A 13,514-nucleotide genomic window follows, 5' to 3' on the forward strand; every position below is an offset into this window, starting at 1 on the left:
TTTCTTTATCTCGCTCAGTGCGTATAGGGGCACAAAATCACCAATAATTGTAAAAAGTACCCGCCGGCCTACAGCAAACAGTCACTTCCGTATTACCTATATAAATATAGTCGATAGGTGATTTGTTTTTAGGTCAAGGGAGCTATATCGCTCTGCAATACATTAATATTTGTATGTACATAATCAAAATTTATTGGGCTTTTGTACTATGAAAATAACCATGAATCATACATTAGCTTGAATCAGCGATAAAAATTCCATACAGCTGCAGGGCTAACATTATTATCTGTGATGGTTCACTTCAGAAAACAGCAACAGTATCTGCTGATAAACGAACTGCCGGCCGGAGTGGCCGTGCGGTTCTGGGCGCTGCAAATGGCTCTGAGCACTATGGGACTCAACTGCTGTGGTCATAAGTCCCCTAGAACTTAGAACTACGTAAACCTAACTAACCTAAGGACATCACACACATCCATGCCCGAGGCAGGATTCGAACCTGCGACCGTAGCGGTCGTGCGGTTCCAGACTGTAGCGCCTTTAACCGCTCGTCCACTCCGGCCGGCTCTGAGCGCTGCAGTCTGGAGCCGCGAGACCGCTGCGGTCGCAGGTTCGAATCCTGCCTCGGTCATGGATGTGAGTGATGTCCTTGGGTTAGTTATGTTTTAGTAGTTCTAAGTTCTAGGGGACTGATGACCTCAGAAGTTGAGTCCCATAGTGCTCAGAGTCGTTTGAACCATTTGATAAACGAACTGCTTAGCACAGTACGGGCACGTATTAATAATTGTGTGCCAAAATCCGATGGAATTGTAATTTAAATATAGGGTCTTAGTTTTCTAGTATTCCAGTTACTGTTAGCTAACTAACAGAAAAAACAATGTTGAAAATGTTTATGTGCGTCATATCAGCGCAAAAAATAATCATGTTAGAATAACATCATTATGATATGAGACAGAAATAAGTTTAGGTAGCTCACACCTAACTTTAGAGCTAACTGTACAACTGAATCTTGTTTTTACGGAATCGACTATTGTGGCGTAAGTCCAGGCTTGCGGAATTGGCGTTAACGGGAATTTAAACCACTCAGTTCACGCCAGAGGAGAAATGAAAACATCGAAGAGTGTTTCGTCGATAAGGATCGCGGCCATACTGCTTCAGTTTAAAGGAACGTCCAACAGGAAACGTTGGAGTCAGTATCACTTCGTGACTGTAAAGGTACTGAACTAATGGAAGCGGTCGGAAGCAGATTCGCTTTCCTCCGTATCCGGAAAATTATTTTCTATAAAACCGCTTTTTCGGGAAGGAAATTTATCATAAAGTGACCTTTAAGAAAATTGACAACGCTTCTTACACGTCGAAAAAAAAATACAAATTTAGTAAGGGACAATTGCACGAAATAAGTCGTTGACACGAAATTAAAGCTACATTTTCTCTTTTCCTGTAGTTTTATTTTGGCCACCATGTATGAGTCTGTGATATCATGTAGGAGTTGCAGCTTCTCACGGCCATTTTGCGACTATTTAATTCTAAGTTATGTTTTTCTCTCGTATATGTTTCTTTTCTTTTTGACCCACCTGTGTGAGCGAGAAAATCATATAAACTCACCGGACAAAAAAATTAGTCACACTTGGCCGCACGCACAGATGCATCGTTAAGCCTTTACAGATGGTGCAGGGATCGAATCACGTGCTCAACCACACGCGCACTGCCTGTACGTGAACATATGGTAGTAGCGGTCAGTGAGACGTTCATGCTTCAAACGGCCATTGTACACACACACACACACACGGGAGTGCACAGTTAATCTTCCTTTCCTACCTCAGGAAAGTGGTGTTTAAGTCCTCAACCAAATACAAAACGGTATGGTTACAAAGCGCAGCCCCTTGACATCTCTGTTCGTTTTCCAACTGAGCACTGGGTGACATTTCTTAGCCAAATAAGCCGCACGCAAAACCACAATGTTTTTCAACAGTTAAAACGATGAGAAAAAAGGATGAAATATCATAATAAATTATTATTATTTGTTGATGACAGAGGCGTGGCAATGCAGATGTGGATGCTAGCTGTTCATCGTGAGTGACGCGATATTTATAATGCTCTTGATGATGATCTTTGTTGTGGATATTCTGGATGAATCTGTTGTACAGAAGACGTCACCGGCAAGCTGAACAACACTCGTGTTTGTGGATGGGTGGAACAGAGTACGATATGTGCGTATCGAGTGTAGGAGACAGGAGCTATAAGGCCAGAAGCGTCAGTGCACTGTCTCAAAGATTTATTTCTTTTACTTTAATTTCATTGCCTCAGGCCATATTGTTATCAGCGAAAAAAATTTACACTCACTCTTCAGCCAAAGTGTCTGAAACTTACTTAAGAATGTTTAAGCTACTGTAAGGTATTTAAATATACCTGTCATAAAATTTGGTATAAGATAGCTCTTTTTATGTAAAAAAATCCATTGCTGTTAATTACATACTAAAACATTTGTTTAGTTCTACATCTACATCTACATCCATACTCCGCAAGCCACCTGACGGTGTGTGGCGGAGGGTACCTTGAGTACCCCTATCGGTTCTCCCTTCTATTCCAGTCTCGTATTGTTCGTGGAAAGAAGGATTGTCGGTATGCTTCTGTGTGGGCTCTAATCTCTGTGATTTTATCCTCATGGTCTCTTCGCAAGATATACGTAGGAGGGAGCAATATACTGCTTGACTCTTTGGTGAAGGTATGTTCTCGAAACTTCAACAAAAGCCCGTACCGAGCTACTGAGCGTCTCTCCTGTAGAGTCTTCCACAGGAGTTTATGTATCATCTCCGTAACGCTTTCGCGGTTGCTAAATGATCCTGTAACGAAGCGCGCTGCTCTCCGTTGGATCTTCTCTATCTCTTCTATCAACCTAATCTGGCACGGCTCCCACACCGGTGAGCAGTATTCAAGCAGTGGGCGAACAAGTGTACTGTAACCTAGTTCCTTTGCTTTCGGATTGCATTTCGTTAGGATTCTTCCGATGAATCTCAGTCTGGCATCTGCTTTACCAACGATCAACTTTATATGATCATTCCATTTTAAATCACTTCTAATGCGTACCCCCAGATAATTTATGGAATTAACTGCTTCCAGTTGCTGACCTGTTATTTTGTAGCTAAATGATAATGGATCTATCTTTCTATGTATTCGCAGAACATTACACTTGTCTACATTGAGATTCAATTGCCATTCCCTGCACCATGCATCAATTCGCTGCAGATCCTCCTGCATTTCAGTACAATTGTTTCTGATGTCACGATTATTGCTGGTATTTGTGGCAGACGAACTGTCCAAGAAGGACCAGGGAGTAAGACTGTAAAAGTGGAGGAAATTTGTAGATTTTGAGGGTGAGATGAGGAGTAGGTATGACACTGGTAAAAGAGAGAGTAGGTATGAATTTGAAGAGTCAGTTTCCCTTTCAGAAGAAACGAAATGATGAGGTTGTCCTCAACCGAGCTTCCGGGAAAAATGGGTTAGGAACCGGAGAACCTATGTCTTGAGATGGACAATGGTTACGTATATATACATATATATATATATATATATATATATATATATATATATATATATGTGTGTGTGTGTGTGTGTGTGTGTGTGTGTGTGTGTGTTTGTGTGTGTGTGTGTGTGTGTGTGTGTGTGTGTGTGTGTGTGTATTACGCGTCGGATTACTAGTGTGGGTGCCAAGTGTACGGAAAACGGAGGATAATCGTAGGAGGTCAGGGTTAAGAAATTAGAGAATTTTCTGTACTCGAACAATAACAGAAATTAATCTTTCGTCTGGCGTACCTCAGCAAAATGGAAGATAGGCAATGAGGCTGGTGACCTACGGAAGTCTAGAACGAAGAGCTATGGAACAATAAAAAATGACGCCGGTAGTTGAAGAGTCCTAGTATTACTAGTCAGCAAGCTTGCGTGGGTGTTGTGATTGGTGGAATATTCTTCTGAGTTATTGGGCCGCGTAATACCCCTCCTTAAAAGTTCGTTTCGAACTGCACAGGCAATTTTCGTATAAATTTCGCATTCTGCTGGGTTTATTCTTTGCTTGATTTGCAGTCGATTTCGAAGCTTTTTGTGGCATCATCTTCTGCTAATTAGACACAAGTTATCGAAATGCGCGTGCAGGTGTATCTTTCTGGTGTATCACACATATGGTTTAAGGCAGCATTAGCGTAAGTTTTAGTAGTGTGTGAGTCTAGGGACCGATGACCTCCGCAGTTTGGTGCCTTAGGAATTCACACACATTCGAACATTTTGAAGTCAGCATTAGAGGACGCAGTGGTACAGCAAAAAGATGTAGGTGTATTTCATTCTAGTGACTGTGTCTAACTTGCTCGTATTTGCAATGTTTATGGTTAAGAGCGTCATTGAGCACATAATTTTTCATTATAAAGTTTTATTTCAGTTATTTCTCACAAAATTATTAACTATACCGATTTCGTCTGTATAGCGGTTATCAGTAGCCCACAAAATTTGTTGGCCGATAGCTACGTCAAAACGTCCTGCGAGTCGCCATTTAATTCAGAATCCTACCTGAGTCTTCCAGTAGGAGACTCAATGAAAAGTTGACTTCCAGCAAGTTTTGACGTAGCTATCCGCCAAAAAATTTTAGTGGGCTATTGTACTGTACTAAATATGTAACCGCTAGATAATTTTGTGGCCATTGACTGATTTAAAACTTAATAGCAAACTGCGACTTTCTTTTTTAGCTTTAAATTTAATTTCACCAGTTACTGAAAATGTTTAAATTACACTACAGATCTTGAAGCGAATGTTTAATTACAGTTGTATACAATTTTCTGGGGCTATGTAGAAATACGATCCACATTAAATCTGAGGTGGCGGGTAAAACAATTCCAAGCAATAATAAATAAAAAGAGACGCACCTAAGTATATGAAAATAATGTAATAAAAGATTTTGAAATCAACTGCCAAATAAAGCAAAAAATAAACATAGCTGAGTCGAAAAATCTTCTGTGCTCCAAAATAAAACAATTTACAGCTGAAGTCCTTGTTATCCTGCGTCATGGAAGCAACAAGATTGAAAAAAGAAAAAAAAAGGCTATTCAAATTTCTCCACCAGCGTTTCGAACCATCTGCTCTGTTTTTCAAGAGTCTTCTGTAAACAACAAACACACTTGCGTGGAAAACTAATATGAAAATAGGCTGTGTGCTGCAAAACAAGATAATTTACACATAAAGTCCACATTGTCCGTTGCCAAAGAAGTAAAGAGTCGGAACAAACTTCTCCGATACCAGACGTTTCGGTCTCTCTGTTGGGACCTTCAGGAGTCTTACGGCATCTTCCAGCAGAGGGACGGAAACGTCGTGTATTGAAGAGTTTGAAGAGCGACGTAACGTGGCGTAAAATCTCGGAAGATTTTACCATCAGTCCTGATGTTAATACGTAGGCTTCCGCTGCCGATGTCTGCCTCTTTGAAATCCTTTTGGCTGTTCTACCGCATCATCATATAAAATATTTAAGCCCTGACGAAAACCGCTGTACCAAGGTCGAAACGTCGGTTTCTTTTAGATTTTAGGACTTTAACTACTTTATAAGGTAGCGTGAAGGTACGCCCAGAACTATCATCTGGCGGTAATAGGATCGTCCCTCTTGTCGTGTGTCGTGGCTGAAGATACGCGTGTGCGTGCTATATGCAAGACTTGCCCCCATCTGGTATTTACAGTAATTTCTTGCTGTCTTCGCCATACATCTGTTGTTTACCACAATAGCACTAACTCTAGTTTGAAGATATCATTACGAAGCGACGCAGCAATGAAGCACAACGCTTCATTTGCTTTACATTATTAAATATTTGCCTGCTATTTGTATGAAATAATAGAAGAGGAAGGTAACAGTAATTAATAGCAACAAATTAAAAACTTAACGACGATTCATTCATAGTATACAACAGAAATAGAAAGTAACTGATCTGCTGCCTGTGTCTGTGTAATATGCCTTTATTTGTTTGTAGCCTTGAAAACGGACAAACTAACACGAGAAACAGAAAACGAACTTTTCACTCGGCAGCGCAGTGTGTGATGATATGAAACATTATGGCGGATTAAAAGTGTGGCCGGACCAAGACTCGAACTCGGGACCTTCGTCTTTCGCAGGAAAGTGCTCTACTGGCTGAGGTACACAAGCAAGACTCAAGATCCAGCTTCATACCTTTACGTTCGCCACTACCTCACCTCCTACCTTCCAAACTTCACAGAAGCTCCCCTGTGACGTATGTATGTACCCCTCCCTCTCCCTCGGGAATGTCTCATTCCAGACGAGTGTAATCCCAATGTTTGCGTGGTAGAGTAATTATGTTGTACGCGTACGTGGAGATAGTGCTTGTGCAGCAATCGCCGACATAGTGTAACTGAGGCGGAATGAGGGGAACCAACCCGCATTCGCCTGAGCAGATGGAAAACCTCCTTAAAAACCATCCACAGGCTGACCGGCACACCGGACTTCGACACTAATCCGCCGAGTGGATTCGTGCCGGGAACCGGCAAGCCTTCCCGCTCGGGCAGTAGTGCATTAGAACGCACGGCTAGCCGGTGTGGGGGGGGGGGGGGGGGGGACTGTGATATTTGCAGAACTAAGACTCCCGGAAGAAAGGATATTGCGGAGATATAAATTTTAAAACTGAATAAATCACGGAATAATTTAGATAGAGAGGTAAGAATTGACACAAATGCTTAGAATGACATGGGGTTTTATTAGAACCAAAAAAAAATCAAAAGTTCAAAAAATGTCCGACAGATGGCGCTTCATCTAATCAGAATAGCAATAATTAGCATAACAAAGTAAGACAAAGCAAAGATGATGTTATTTACAGGAAATGCTCAATATGTCCACCATCATTCCCCAACAACGGCTGTAGTCGAGAAATAATGTTGTGAACAGCACTGTAAAGCATGTCCAGAGTTATGGTAAGGCATTGGCGTCGGATGTTGTCTTTCAGCATCCCTAGAAATGTCGGTCGATCACGATACACTTGCGACTTCAGGTAACCCCAAAGCCAATAATCGCAGGGACTGAGGTCTGGGGACGTGGGTGGCCAAGCATGACGAAAGTGGCGGCTGAGCACACGATCATCACCAAACGACGTGCGCAAGAGATCTTTCACGCCTCTAACAATACTTTTTTGTTGTTGTTGTTCTAATAAAACCTCTTGTCATTCCAAACATGTGTGTCAATTTTTACCTCTCTATCTACATTATTCCGTGGTTTACTAAGTTTTCAAATTTATGCTGACTTTTTGATCATCCGGTATACAGTTCTTGACCCTGAGTTTTCACCCTGATTATCCGTAATGCCCAAAAAGTGATATGATCGAATAGGCGAATACTGGTGGTTTTCTGTAGTTTTGAACCAGTTATAACTTTTGAGTAAAGCACCTAATGATGGAGAAAGTGAGTTCTCTTTTGTTCGCCTATTTAATTTATTATTTTCGTTCTACGTTATCTCGAAACTGAGTGAGTAAAAATTTTTCGATGTTTGTTCGATTTCTTCGTTTATTACAAGAAATAATAGAAATAAAAAATTGAAATTTGGTTATTTCAGAAACCGGTTATATTGAGTAGTTTTAACACTCGGGTTAAACTGGTGCTGAAAAAACCCTCTGTAACCGAAAACCGGTTGTTTCAGCGATAACTGTCATCCCTAGCCACCTTGTGTGCTCAGGTTTCTGCTGTGTTTGGCACGTAGCATAAACAGAGGGGCCGGCTGGCGCCTGTGGTCCGCCCTCGGCGAGTTGGCGCGCGCCGAGCACGGGCTGTAGACGAGAGGGCGGCGTGCAGTTTTCATTGGCGGCAAAGCAGGAAGGGTATCAGCGGCCGCAAAGTGAGTAATGGTCGCCTTCCGCGATCAGCTGAGCCGCCAGCTGATGCGCGCGCAACCGGCGCCCGCACTGCTATATAAAGCGGCGGGGGCGTGCGCGCGCCGTATTCGCGCGCGGACCCTCCTCGCGCCCTCTTCACGCTGGCCTGCTGCAGCTGACAGCGGTGAGTCTCGCGTCACGCTTGCGTTCGTTTTCCTTTCCTGTCTCTCTTTCTGCATCTGCCTGCCAGCGCGAGTATTTACAAACAGCTCGCCCCTGTCCTGGATACCGGGAGCAACACAGCGCCCGTCGAGCGAGTACTTTTCCGCGTCGCTCCTGCGCGATTCCGCAGTCTCTCGCCAAGTTTACGACTGCTGGCACCCGTTCAGCGGCGCGTGTATGTCTCGGAAGTGTTTACAAAAGCCGCTTCGCCGAACACACTCGTCAGTGCAACAGATGCTTCGGAGCTGACCGCACACCGCCGCTTAGCGTTGGCTGCTCCGAGCAGGAAAGCTGTCCGCAGTCGCTGCTACGTCAGAGAGCTAGGAGTTTGTTTCGCCACTTGTTTTCTCGCAGAAAGACAGATTAGTGTGGAAATTTCTCAGTTTGGCACCGGACGCGTCAGTAAGGTGAGTGGGTTTTTTGGTTGGTTTCTTTCCCGCTTTGGTGTTCAGGTGTGTGACACTCCACGTCGCATATTCCCGTATCGTAGCAACCTCGGAACCTGCATCCACCCACCCTGTAATTACTTAGCAAGTACTAACACGGTAGTCGCAGATTTGGTACGCATGCACTGCTTTTGTGTGTTTCACGTAGAGACTTAGCTGCGGATGGCCACCAGCACGTGTACAGAAGTGTGTCAGACACGCGCCCTGCGGCGCGGCGCCGGCTTTCCTTTTTTTAAATCCCGCGTCGGTCCTTTGTCCGCGCGGCGCGGCGCGGCGTCGTGTTTACAGACTTGGCCGGACGCGCCGCTATCAGCTGAGAGCGGGCAGCCGCATAAGTGGGACGCGGTGGCGCCCCAGCAGCCGGGCTTCTCACTTTCGCTCTCACCTCCCCCGGTCAGTGACTTCCGCGCGACCTGCTTTGTGCCCGAATCACCCGAGTGCCGCCGATTAGAAATGCACGCGTCCGCGTATTCGCAATGAGAAAACGTGTTCACAGTACTGCCCACTGCAACAACCTGCAAAAATTGCATAGTGCTGAAAATGTGTCGGCAGTGTTTTGTCTACTTCGACATAGTATATTTCAGACTTCGTTTACTATTCACAGAAACGCAACTAAATCCAGAACTGAATCGTTACGTTTTCGTCTGGCCGGACGCAGTGGACGAGCGGTTCTAGGCGCTCCAGTCTGGAACCGCGCGACTGCTACGGTCGCAGGTTCGATTCCTGCCTCGGGCATGGATGTGTGTGATGTCCTTAGGTTAGTTAGGTTTAAGTAGTTCTAAGTTCTAGGGGACTGATGACCTCAGAAGTTAAGTCCCATAGTGCTCAAAGCCATTTGAACCATTTTTTTGTTTTCGTCTGTGTTCACTGGCACGGACTGCCCCGGTAAAACAAATTTAGCAGAGTCGTCAGTCTATACTGGATTTAGTCTTTTTCTTAATTTGTACAGAACTGTGGTTACAATGTGAATTGCATTTCACCTCCGACCCCTCCCCCTTCCCCCCAGTCAAAAAATATTAATGCTGGATGTAGTGATTTGTCTGTAGCGTAGCCTAAGATATACTTTAGGTTCGAGGGTCACAGTTTGGCCGTGAGATGCCGAAGGCAGCGTATGTGAATACGAGATAAATGTTGTGAGAAGAGACTGATGTGCAGCGTAACCTAAGATCTACGTCCGTTCCATATGTATCGCACTTTTCGTTATAAATCAAAAAAACTGGGAGGCAGCATAAGCTATATTCTATTACTTTATATTATTTTCGTGAATATTATGTCTATACATTGCACATAAACTTAGAAAATGCAAAGGGCGGTGTCTGTTATGATTTATGTACTTCAGTATGGTATATTTTCAGAGTGGCTTTGCTATTACATTAAGCGCAACTAAATCACAAGTGAATCATCGTATTTTGATCGAGGTTCACCACACAAAGCTCATAGTTCTTTCTTTATAAGTAAAATCAGTAGACAGTCTCTAGCGGAGTCTCGGTTTAGGTTCTTTATCGGGACAGAATTTTTTCCTAGGCTTTATTTCTAGATATTTTCTGCGTAATAATAACTGTAGAGACATTGAAAGCATTGACTTACATAATCAATCCTAGTGAATTCAGATACAACAGAACTTTAGTTTATGAATATGTCTCACGTACAGTAAATAAACAGGTACACAATATTTTTCCCGTCACATCTCCTTTTATTTGTACACCTAAACTTTGTGCACTCAGTTGTACAGTTTAAAATCTTGCATCTCTTGGTTCTGATAGCTGCTAGGTTCTGGGTCGCAAGTGAAAGCAAAATTAGGAACTCTGATCTTTCATACCGCGCCTACTTGCTATAATTTTAAACTATTACTCTTTCTTACAAGTCGCCTTGGCAGAAAAACATAATTCGGCATAGCAAATCACCAGTTGCCACTAGTATCGCCTCCGTTGTTTCTTTTCTTTCTTCTTCTTCTTCTTCTTCTTCTTTTTTTTTTTTTTTACCTTCCTGTTTAGGTTCATTGATGGCTACACTGAAATTACCATTATTTGGAAACTTGATGATGTGCGACTTTAACTTTCTGACGAAATAAAGAACCCGACTTCACAATATTGCATGAAGTATCGTATTGTATACAAGATTTGAGGAAGCAATAAGCGCTCCGGCAGATGAAAATATTATGATTTGCCATAGAATAGCAGATAGTTTCACAGTCTGATTTCCATCCAGATAGATTCGTCTGGCTGAGTGACAGCGTCCTACTGTGACATTTCAGATACTGTTACACCCAGCCACTAGCGTGCTAAGACTAGGGCACTAGTAGTAATGCGACGCTCCCCTCCATAATATATATTCAGATGGTTTTTATTCATCAAGTTAATAGAGGTCCAAAGGTAAATTTAATGAGTTCTAAGCAGCGAATTTCATTTTTGATCGAAATTTGAGAGCATAAGAGCTAGTTATTCTTCATTTGGATTCCGATGTTGTCCATTCGCAGGCTACAAAGCGCGAAGAGTATTCCACATACACTCCAAGAAACAGGTTAGTCAAATCACGGGAAGTGTATTTTTCCAATTCCGTGTTACGCGAAAGGTATCAATGTTTGTCGCTAAAATCTTGAGGCGTATACTTAAGGAGGAAAATAGTATAGCAAGTATTTCAAAGAAACGCTCCGCGTTAACAAAATACTGCCGAACGTTGCACTTTTGCTAGAGCATATTATTTGCATTGTGCTGTAGTTTGTTTCACGTTCTCACATATCGTGACTGGAAATCGTGAGGTCCACCGCTATGGTGGGAGAGGCGGCCTTCTTAGCATGCATGTAGCGTGCTGCGGAAAGTGACGCAGTTATGTTCTGATACTGAGGTCTGTACACAGCTAGCCAGCCAGATAAGACTGTTGGTGGCAAGGTCTCGGCCAGCGCGCGCAGACAGGACGTCTGCCAAGTTGACCGTCAGCTGTCAGGCTATCAAGGTCTGAAAAATCGCAGCTTTTTTTCTGCTGCCACTTAACGTCTCCTATAACGAAGCACTTATCGGTTAAAAAGAGCAGTGAACACATGTGACGATGTCTAGATTTCTATTTTTGTTGCAGATAAGAGCATTTTTGTTTGGTTTTTGATTTTTTGTTTTGTTCTAATGTGAGTACGAGGCGAGAACTGTGTGTGGAAATCATTCAGCCATCCCATTCATATGTGGCATTGGTATTCATATCGGCAGTAAAAATACAGAAAGGAACGTTTGGCATAATTTACACTACTTAAGTAATGTCTGAGTGTCCGTTATTCTAAGAACAACGCAAGGAAGCAGACCTCGGCACTGTCACCACGATTTGAGTCATTTTTTTCTACCAAAGTGTTTGTATTGAGGCACCCACACACACGTAATTCCAATCTTACATAGTCGAGCTCTCTGTGCAAGCTTACTAGAGCATCTGGAGAATAAGTTTATGTAAGCATTAATATTATTAAACCACCTTGACGCTTGATCCATTTTCAGTCATGTAAGCACCACAAATAACAGATGCTTGATCGTGTATATCGATAACGTGCATAATTGTACGAGCAAACATAAGTTGTGATGCGATCTCCTCAACAACATTATGTGACCGATATGAACCAAATAAACAGTAAATTGTAGAAAAAGTCTCTCAGAGGATACGAATGCTACCTTCGTTTCAACAGCGTTAAATCGAAAGCCTATCACGATAAGGCAAAGAGGGATGTGGCATATGAGGTAATTTTAAGAAAGAACACAGAAATTCAACCTGTCATAGAGAAAAATGTCAATATTGAAAATATAAATTCACTCAGAACAAACAAGAAAGGAAAAGTCGGAAGTATTTATTGATTCCGGACAGAAGTACTGTGTGTGTGTGTGTGTGTGTGTGTGTGTGTGTGTGTGTGTGTGTGTGTGTGTGTGTGTGTGTTCAAAGGATTTATAGCCCCGCCAGCATGCGAAAAATGATATTGGTATCAGTGTTTCGTTTGGTGTTGAAGCTTCTTTCATACTGTTTTCTAATCAAAGACAGTGAGAGTACTACGTTCACATGTTTCTCTGTCCATCCTGAAACAATTTTTCCTATGATGTGGATATATCTACAGCTCACTCGGACTAGACGTGAGAAGGCCCTTCGTTTCAATAACCAGTATTTACTACCCACACTTCACCTTTCCTCTCCTATCTACATCCATACTATGCAGACCACTGTGAAGTGCGTGATAGATGAGACCTCACGTTATATCAATTAAGTCTTCTTCTCATTCCACTCGCACGGGGAGATTGCTTAAACACCTCTGTGCATGCTATAATTAAACTAAACTTGTCTTCGCAATACTTTTGTAGTGCGTTGCTAGATACTTAAAGCTAGTTTGTAAAACTCTGGAAGTAGTCTTCCACGGACTATTTTGTGTCTATCTACACGTGTCTGCCACTGCAGCTTTTTTCGTCTTCATAATTCCCGTGGTTCAAACCAGTGACCTCTCATTTTTTTTTTCCACATCACAGAGGCATAGCCAGATAAAACGAGTAACTCGACTACGCCCAAGGTCAACACGTCGAAAAGACTGCAATCGATTATGTGCTTAGACAGTTCCAACACAATTGTAAAACTGTTAAGTTAATAATTATTCACACTCCTGTGTACCAATAGAGTTGAAATTTCATTATCAACGAAGTAAAAATTTAATTAAATTCATACAATTAAAAATTACCCAGCTAATTTTCAAGATTAAAAGGAACCATGTCCTCCTATGGCACTTGTATAACCTTCGGAACACAGTCACAGGGACACTGCAATTCAGTGAACAAGAATCCTATGTGGATTGTTAGTATATCTGAAAATAACTTTACTCATTCCTCCTGCAACATTCTGACGAGGCGGCCTTCACTAAGCACTTTTGTAGTACTGACTTAAGAGACACTCAAAGCGGGTTACTCGTGTCACAACTGCCTGTGAGAACTTCTGTTGGAAAACCTCTCGGAATTCCACTGTTTTCAATCCACTACCAAAAACTTACCAATGCCACACC

At 42.5% G+C, this 13,514-nt stretch overlaps 1 protein-coding gene across 3 annotated transcripts in view; it reads left to right on the plus strand.

Moving 5' to 3' along the window:
* LOC126484308 (glutamine synthetase 2 cytoplasmic) overlaps window positions 1-13,514 on the plus strand; it is a 444,933-nt gene that overhangs the window by 215,646 nt on the left and 215,773 nt on the right. The window contains exon 1 of one of the 3 annotated variants that reach the window (XM_050107755.1): window positions 7,891-8,022. The exons of 1 other annotated variant lie outside the window; for it this stretch is intronic. The gene's annotated coding sequence lies outside the window, so the exon portion shown is untranslated. Of the gene's footprint in view, window positions 1-7,890; window positions 8,023-8,098; window positions 8,468-13,514 lie in introns of those variants that run through there. One more of the 3 variants, XM_050107770.1, reaches the window with a different exon arrangement.

Source organism: Schistocerca serialis, chromosome 1 (genome assembly GCF_023864345.2).
Source record: "Schistocerca serialis cubense isolate TAMUIC-IGC-003099 chromosome 1, iqSchSeri2.2, whole genome shotgun sequence".
Classification (NCBI taxonomy): domain Eukaryota; kingdom Metazoa; phylum Arthropoda; class Insecta; order Orthoptera; family Acrididae; genus Schistocerca; species Schistocerca serialis.